Here is a 7,756-nt window from a genome sequence, read left to right as displayed (position 1 = left end):
GGAGAGAATAGAGCGAAATCCTAGAAAAGATGCACATCATGCAAATTGGGAATATATTCGACATGCTTACATCGAGAGGTAGGAGTTGAGGGAGGAATAGGAGGTAGGAGTTGAGGGAGGAACAGGTAGTGATGGAGACGGCTAACGTACCTGACCTAGGTGTGTATTTGCGGTGGTATTGGGGGATTACTCGCAGGTGGATATTTCAAGAGAACAAAGCCCCTAAGGAGTACATACCAAGAGGCCAGGTTGAGAGAGAGTTGGTAAGTGTATAAGCAAAATATACAGTTATTTTGTGAGTTTTATTTTATTATCATCCACTTGATAATAATTTTCTTTCGATTTTTATCTTATAGGTACAAGAGCTCGAAGAGCTTTCTACTATGACGCATAATGCATTGCGAATGACTACCGAGCCAGAGCCGAGGAACACGTTCCTTCGCATGATAAAAAAGATTTGGTCCACTCTTCAGAGGACGCTTAATGCAAGACGTGATGGACATGAGGAGCGACCAATTGAGTACGGACGTTGATAGTTCCGAGGATACACGGGGGCAGGCAAAAGCCGTGCACATGATGAAGCTGGCGGCTCACAACAGGCTCAAGCCGAATGTTCACAGCCGATTCGAGTCGACGAGGATGTCATGCACTCCTAACTTCACACACAACCGGACGAGGATCTCATTCGAGCTCACATCGAAGGTGAACGGGGAAGGGGGAGAGGAAGAAGAGGGAGAGGGAGAGGGAGAGGGAGAGGAAAGGGAGATGTAAATATTTGATAAGTTTCGATATACTTGATAGAATTTTTTGCGTTTGAAACTAAATATTATGTAGCCGATTGAGTATTGATTATTAGTATGTGAATTACATTGTATGTATCCGATTGAATATGGATTTTTAGTAAGTGAAATGAATGTTTGCGATTATGGATTGGTATGTGTGATATTTGTGATTGTGACTGCATTGTAGATTGATAAATGTGTACCATTAGTTGGTGGATTGATATGTACTAACAAGAGTTTGATTTTCCAGTTGAAAGTGGGGAGGAAGAGCTATGCAAAATGGTCGGGGTTGGGAACCCCGACCATTTTGTGCACCTACACGAAATGGTCAGGGTTCCTAACCCCGACCACTTTGCCTTAGCTAACTTTTGCTTCAAAAGCCTTTGCTAAATGGTCGGGATTAGGAACCCCGACCATTTCGATAACGGGCTTTCGAATACCAATTAGACAGAGTGCTAAATTAGTCGGGATTGCCAAACCCGACTAATTTACCCTGTATATTAACCTGGGCGTGCAAAATAGTCGGGGTTGGTAACCCCGACTATTTAGAGGCGAGATTAAAAAAACCGACTCATTTCGTGGCCACGCTGCTGACGTGGCCACGAAATGGGCTGGTTTTTGGAAATAAAATGGGAGTGGGTCTATTTTTAATAAAAAAATTAAATAGGTTTATTTTGAAAAAAAATTCTAAAAACACCCTAAAATTTTTAAAATTTGATAAGAAACACCCTCAAAATTTTAAAACTTAAAGAAAAAACTTGAGAATTTCAAACCTAAAACAGAACACTGAAATGTATGAACTACAAATAGCCTCCTAATTTTCTTTTAAATTTGCAAAAAACACCCTAAACTTTTAAACTTGTAGTAAACACCCTCAAAATTCAAAATTCACAAAAACTGTAAATATTTCACATCTACAAATAGTACATTAAAATATCGGAATTATAAATGGCCCCTAAAATTTTTGGTATTTTCATATAAACCCTAAAACTTCTAAAACTTGCAAAAAACACCCTAAAATTCAAAATTTGCAAAAAGGGCCTCAAACCATGAAACCAAGAACAGTACACTGAAAATTCTAAGAATTACAAATAGCTCCCTAAAAATTTTAATTTGCAAAAAACACCTTAAAACTTTCAGAAGTTACAAAAACACCCTTAAATGCAAAATTTTCTAGAATCTTCTTAAAAAATTTTAAACTACAAACAGTAAATTGGAAAATCTAGGACTACAAATCGCCCCTTGAAAATTTTAGAATTTTTTGAAAAACACCCTAAAACTTAAAAAATTGTAACAACACCCTGAAAAGTTTTAACATTATAAGAAACGTCCTAAAAAGATAAAAAAAAATTTGCAGAGAGGTGTCTTCTTGTAATGTAAAATTTTGAGGTAGTTTGTAGCAATTTTTAAAATATTTCACGTGTTTTTTGTGAAGTCAAAATTTTTTTAGGGGCTGCTTGTATTTCTTATATTTTCAGCATAATGGTTTTGGTTTTGAAATTCTCATGGTATTTCAATAAATTTCAAATTTATAAGGTGTTTTTTTGCAACTTTTGAAAGTTTTAGGTGTTTCTGCAAATTTTAAAATTTTTATCTTTGTTTTCAACTTAGTATATGTAGGTTTGAAGATTTTTCTGTAAGTCGGAAAATTTATAAGGTGCACAAACTGCTTTGCTTGTTCATCATTCTGGAAAAAGAGCAGATTAACATAAGCTCAGGAGTACAAAGATAGATCAGTAACATGACATCAAAAAAAGAAAGGGTTAATTGCAGGCAGACAGACCCCGTACACTATCGAACAAATTGCGGATAAACCCCCTTATTGTTCTTTGGTGAGAATAGAACCCATGTACTATTTACCAAAGTGCAGATAGAATATAACCCCGGTACTATTTACCAAATTAAGTGCAGATAGATCTTTTGACTCTTTTTTTTTCCCCCCTCTTAAGAGTGAAAAAGGTTCACTTGGGAGGCCTATCCGCACCAATGGAACTAGAAGAGGTTTATCTACACCTGGGCTATATAGTGCAGGGGTCTATCCACATTTAACCCAAAAACAAAAGGTCTTATTCATGGCAAAGGAATACAATGCAATTACACAGTTCCCTATATGAAACACAATAAACTTCTTTAGCAGTAGACAGAGAAAAGAAAATTGATCAGATCATAAAACACAATCTTGTCTTTTATTTTTACTTTTACTATGATCTTTTTTTGAGTTTGTTTGAGATTATAGAGAAGATGGAATAGAGTTAGGTTTTAGTTCACGTAACATATTGGACTCTGATATCATGTTATGTTGGTTGTGGTGGATAGCAAGTTTCAGTTATGGGAGAGCAATTAGCATACAACTAAATACTTTTAGAGTGTGGGACCAAACAAATTTCTCTCGAATCCCTAATATACTTTATTACCTAAAAGTTTAATTTTCTATTTTAGAAGCAAGGGCTATGCATCCTGCCTTTTTCTGGCCATATCCGATGCCCAACCTTCTAGCCTGGAAAACCGCGCAATTTGAACAAGAAGACCAACTCCCTGTAAGTTTTTGATGCAGGAAACCACGCTTCCTGATCGTACTTTTTGGCTGCAGCATCGTTCAAGGCACCAGAAACAATAGACACAACTTGATATGGGAGGTTTCAACCGTAACATTCAAAACTACGTACATTTAGATCATAAATAAACACATGAAGGCAACGAGCCTAACAAGTAACGTTTTGAAGCATCGGAAGAATTCACCTCCTTATAGAAATCCCCGGAGTTCTTTAGCATTTCCTCATGCATCTCCCAAGACTCATTACCATCTGGGCTGGTGATGCAAAATTGCTCCGCTTTCTCAAATTGGTGAATTCTAAAAATCCCCATTGTATCCCTACCATGTGACCCAGTCTCTTTGCGGAAACAAGTCGAGAATATTCCGGTGCTGCCTATTCAAAGGTCATTGTAAGAAGGTTTTTTCCAATATTTTAATGAACGATTAAGGAAACGTCATACAGTCCAATGAAATAATATTTAGTTTATGGGCAGGCTTGCAGGATAAATCCGATCAGAAGTAGCAATTAGATACTTGTCATCTCCATCGCCTACTACCTGTTGAAAGGAAACGATCGATCATGACAACTGAAATAGCACGACCAATTATTCATGACAGGGCAGCAAGGAAAAAAGAAGCAATTGCAACTTCTCTTAGTCAGAAGTAATTAATGTTTGCTTTGATAGAGACATGTTTGTCAGGTATCACCTTTAATATGCAACCGGTGTTATACGGTACAATAGTCCCACCATTATTTAGTACTAGTTGAGATGCACGTGCAATGCACGTGGTTGAATATCATGATTATTTAAATTGATAACAATAGAGTGAAAATAAAAAAGAAAATAAAGTTTTTTTTTGGATTGATCATCAACTCAATAATCTCTCTCTTAAATAAAATATTGTCATTGTTTCCTTCAACCCAGATTGTGGCCACGTGATCTATTATTTGTGAGTTATAAACACATTAATTTAATACAACACCTCTATTTATTATTATCTTGAAGTCTTTAAAAGATGGGTGATCGTTCAATTCATTAAAAAAAATTGCATATGAATTTACTTGCAATATGTCCACTAAACTTTTAGTTGTGATTTGACTCATATTCACAATAACTTTTAGTTATTATTTCTCTCATATTTACATTATCTAATATTCTCATTTAATTTTATAACTCATCCTCTGTATCATAGAAGTAAAACTAAAAGTATGAAGAATTATTTCCTTACAAAATTAGAACATAAAGATTATGATATATTTCACTATGAGCTCTAAATATAATTTTTTTTACTTTGATACAAGGTCCCTATCAAATCTTACCCTAAACGATGTGAATAAAAAATACTATTATAACTCACTTGTCTAGGGTAATTATATTGTATATAGGATACATAACTTATCTAGAATATCCATATCTGCTAAGTGGATTTTATTGTTGTGAGAGCAACATGTTAGAGGCTCGTATTCAAACTTTTTGACTCTATAAAAGACACAAGAATTTGGAGTGCATAGCTTATATATCGTAACGAACATATTGATTCATGAAGAATTTTTCCTAATAACGATATTATTACAGCGATATTACTATATATGACATTTTAAAATAAATTATAAAGTATATATATTAAAACCTCAATGCTTATAGTCAGTAGTTGGGTTCCACAAAATATAATAACTTTACATTGTAGTTTTCTAGTTATAGTATTGTTGGCGATGTCATTAGCTTTCCTTTTTATCTTATTATTCACACTTTTCTGATGTAAGTTCTCTTTTGCTAATCACTCAATTTGCTATATTTAGTTTTTATAATATCAGAGGTTAGAATATTCTCTTCTACTTAAAAAGTGTTGATTTAATTTTTTTAAAAAAATATATACGCATAGTAGCAATAGTATGTACTTCAGTTCAACTCAAATATTGGCTTTAAGCCATAAAAAATAAGGTCCTTTCTACGCTAAAATGGTGATATAGTGATTACAAAGTCTAAAAGTCAAAGAAGAAATTTCTACAAAGAAAAACTAATTTAATGTGTCAAATTAAGAAGTAGTTTGTAAATTATACATGGGCAGTGCAAATAGTTATAAAAAGTAATATATATATCTTCATAAAAACTTCATAGTGAGTGACCAACTATAATCATCCTAATTTAAGCATAATTAGTTATTATTTTAGTTACTAATTTGATACACTTAACTATGAAATAAATCTCCTTTTTATATTGTAGGTAAATAAATAAATGTTATTAGAGCTCCTCTTTATATTAAATTTAAAAAAGTAATAATTTAAATTATTAAGTACCAAATATTAGCGTAAATTGTTTGTCATCATCAAAAAGGGGGAGATTGTTGGCCTTCTTGTTTTGATGATGTTTAACAAACAATTTACCACTAATGTTGTTTGTCTAGTATTTGTGTTTTCTTATTTATTATAGACAAACAACGTTGTTGGAGGATGGATGGAATAGAGCTTCAACGATCATATCCAAAGGAGGTTGGCGGAATGTCGGTGAAGCAACGTACAATTCAAGTTAAAGATCAAGTTCAAGCTTCATCCGCAACGTGTACCAAGTTGAGCTCAATGAAGATCAAGATCAAGCTTGGGTAATTTAGTTTAGGATTTATATTATGTGTGTTAAGTACGTTAAGCTCAATATCTATACACACACATGGTTTCTTCGTGTATATATATATATATAGTTATATATATATACATAAGTTTTGGTTTCTGTGCATATATATAGTTATATATATACATACATGTGTTTTGAGTTTTTATGATTATATATATGAAATTATCTATTTCATATTTTCTATTGTGTTTTTGAAAACATTACATAAAATATGCAATTTTGTGAAAATATTATATTCTTAGTTTGTAGACTTCAATATCAGTTTATACATGTTTTACTAAGTCTATAAAAACATTTCACAAAGTTTCAAAAGTTAGTTTATGTCAAAAACATCAAAATTCAAGTATCTCATATTTTTATGTTTTGGACTATTTTGTAAAATGATGATATTTTTCATTTGGGAAGTCCTTTTTCGAAACCAGACATTGTAGAATGTTTATTATCATGTCTACAATCATTCCCCAAAGTTTTATATTTTTTGGAATTTATTTGATATTTTTAAACAGTGTTTTAAAATAAGCTCTAAAACCTGTTTTTTTGCTGTGTCAGTTCTCGGTCGACCGATCATTTGTTCTTTCGTCACCATGCAGCAGAGAGTTGGTCGGTCGACCGGTGCGGTCGACCGAGAGCTCCATCGGTCGATCGGTCGACCGATGCGGTCGACCGAAGAAGTCGACCGTACCGGTCGACCGACGCAGTTCCTGCTCGATTCTCAGACTGGAACCTAGATCGCGGTCGACCGCAAGAATTTCCGGTCAACCGCCGCTCAGTCTGGCTGTTTCCAACGACTAGTTTTTTGTTACCGCTGGCTGGATTTTTGGTCTTTTGTTTTGGGGGTTTTGGCTGAGTCTTTGAGTGGGAATAAATACCCTATTGCTGTTCTTTTTCAACTAAGCCAAGAAGTTTTTAAACAAGGGTTTTAAAAAGAGTTTAAGCTTGTTTAAGCTTGTTTAAGGGTTTAGTTTAAAACAGTTTTAGCTTTCACAAGTGGAGGAGATTATCTTCTTGTTTGGGCCTCAAATCTCCATCTCTCCATCTTGATCTAGAGAAGTTTTCCTAAACTCAACTCTAGCTTTTATTTATAATTATTTGTTAATTATCATTTCTATTAAAGCTAGTTTTATATTGAGTTTAGATTTGATTTTAATCTCATTGTTACACACACCCACTTTGAGCTTACTGTATTTACATACATAGTATATTAGGGTTGTGAGAGATTGTAACATTGAGTTGTGAATAATTGTGTTCTCATCTATTGTAGAGAACAAATTTATATTTGTTACATTGTGAGTGTTGTTAGGTTTTCGGTGAGCTAGAAACCGAGTGTGTTGTGAAGTTTTTGGTGAACTAGAAAACCGAGTGTGAGGAGTGACGTTGATCGGTGAGCGTTGAAAACCGATACTGTGAGGTGTAAACGTTATTCGAGTGAGCGTAGAAAACCCAGTTGTGATAGTGGATTTCTCCCCGGGAGTGGGGAGCGGAGACGTAGGACGGAAGGTCCGAACGGAGTGGACGTTGATCGGTGATCGTTGAAAACCGACATAGTGTGGTTATAAACGTTATTCGGGTGAGCGTAGAAAACCCAGTTGTGATAGTGGATTTCTCTCCGGGAGTAGGGAGCGGAGACGTAGGACGGAAGGTCCGAACTCCGTGATCATATTGCTTGTTTGAGTTTGTCTTTGGCGTATTTATTTTTGCATTTATCTTATATCGCCAATTGTGCACTACTCATTTATTTCATCCACTATCTTGTTTAGATTATTTACCCTTGTGTTATTTATATATCCTTACATATATCTCTATCATATAGG

General features: G+C 34.3%; 1 pseudogene; it reads right to left on the bottom strand.

The window, feature by feature from the left end:
- Positions 2,296-7,756, bottom strand: part of LOC109830923 — a 9,254-nt pseudogene continuing 3,793 nt past the window's right edge.

The sequence above is a fragment of the Asparagus officinalis genome, chromosome 2 (genome assembly GCF_001876935.1).
Source record: "Asparagus officinalis chromosome 2, Aspof.V1, whole genome shotgun sequence".
Lineage (NCBI taxonomy): Eukaryota > Viridiplantae > Streptophyta > Magnoliopsida > Asparagales > Asparagaceae > Asparagus > Asparagus officinalis.
The sequence above is the reverse complement of the archived record's forward strand: the minus strand, read 5'-3'. Positions and strand labels throughout refer to the sequence as shown.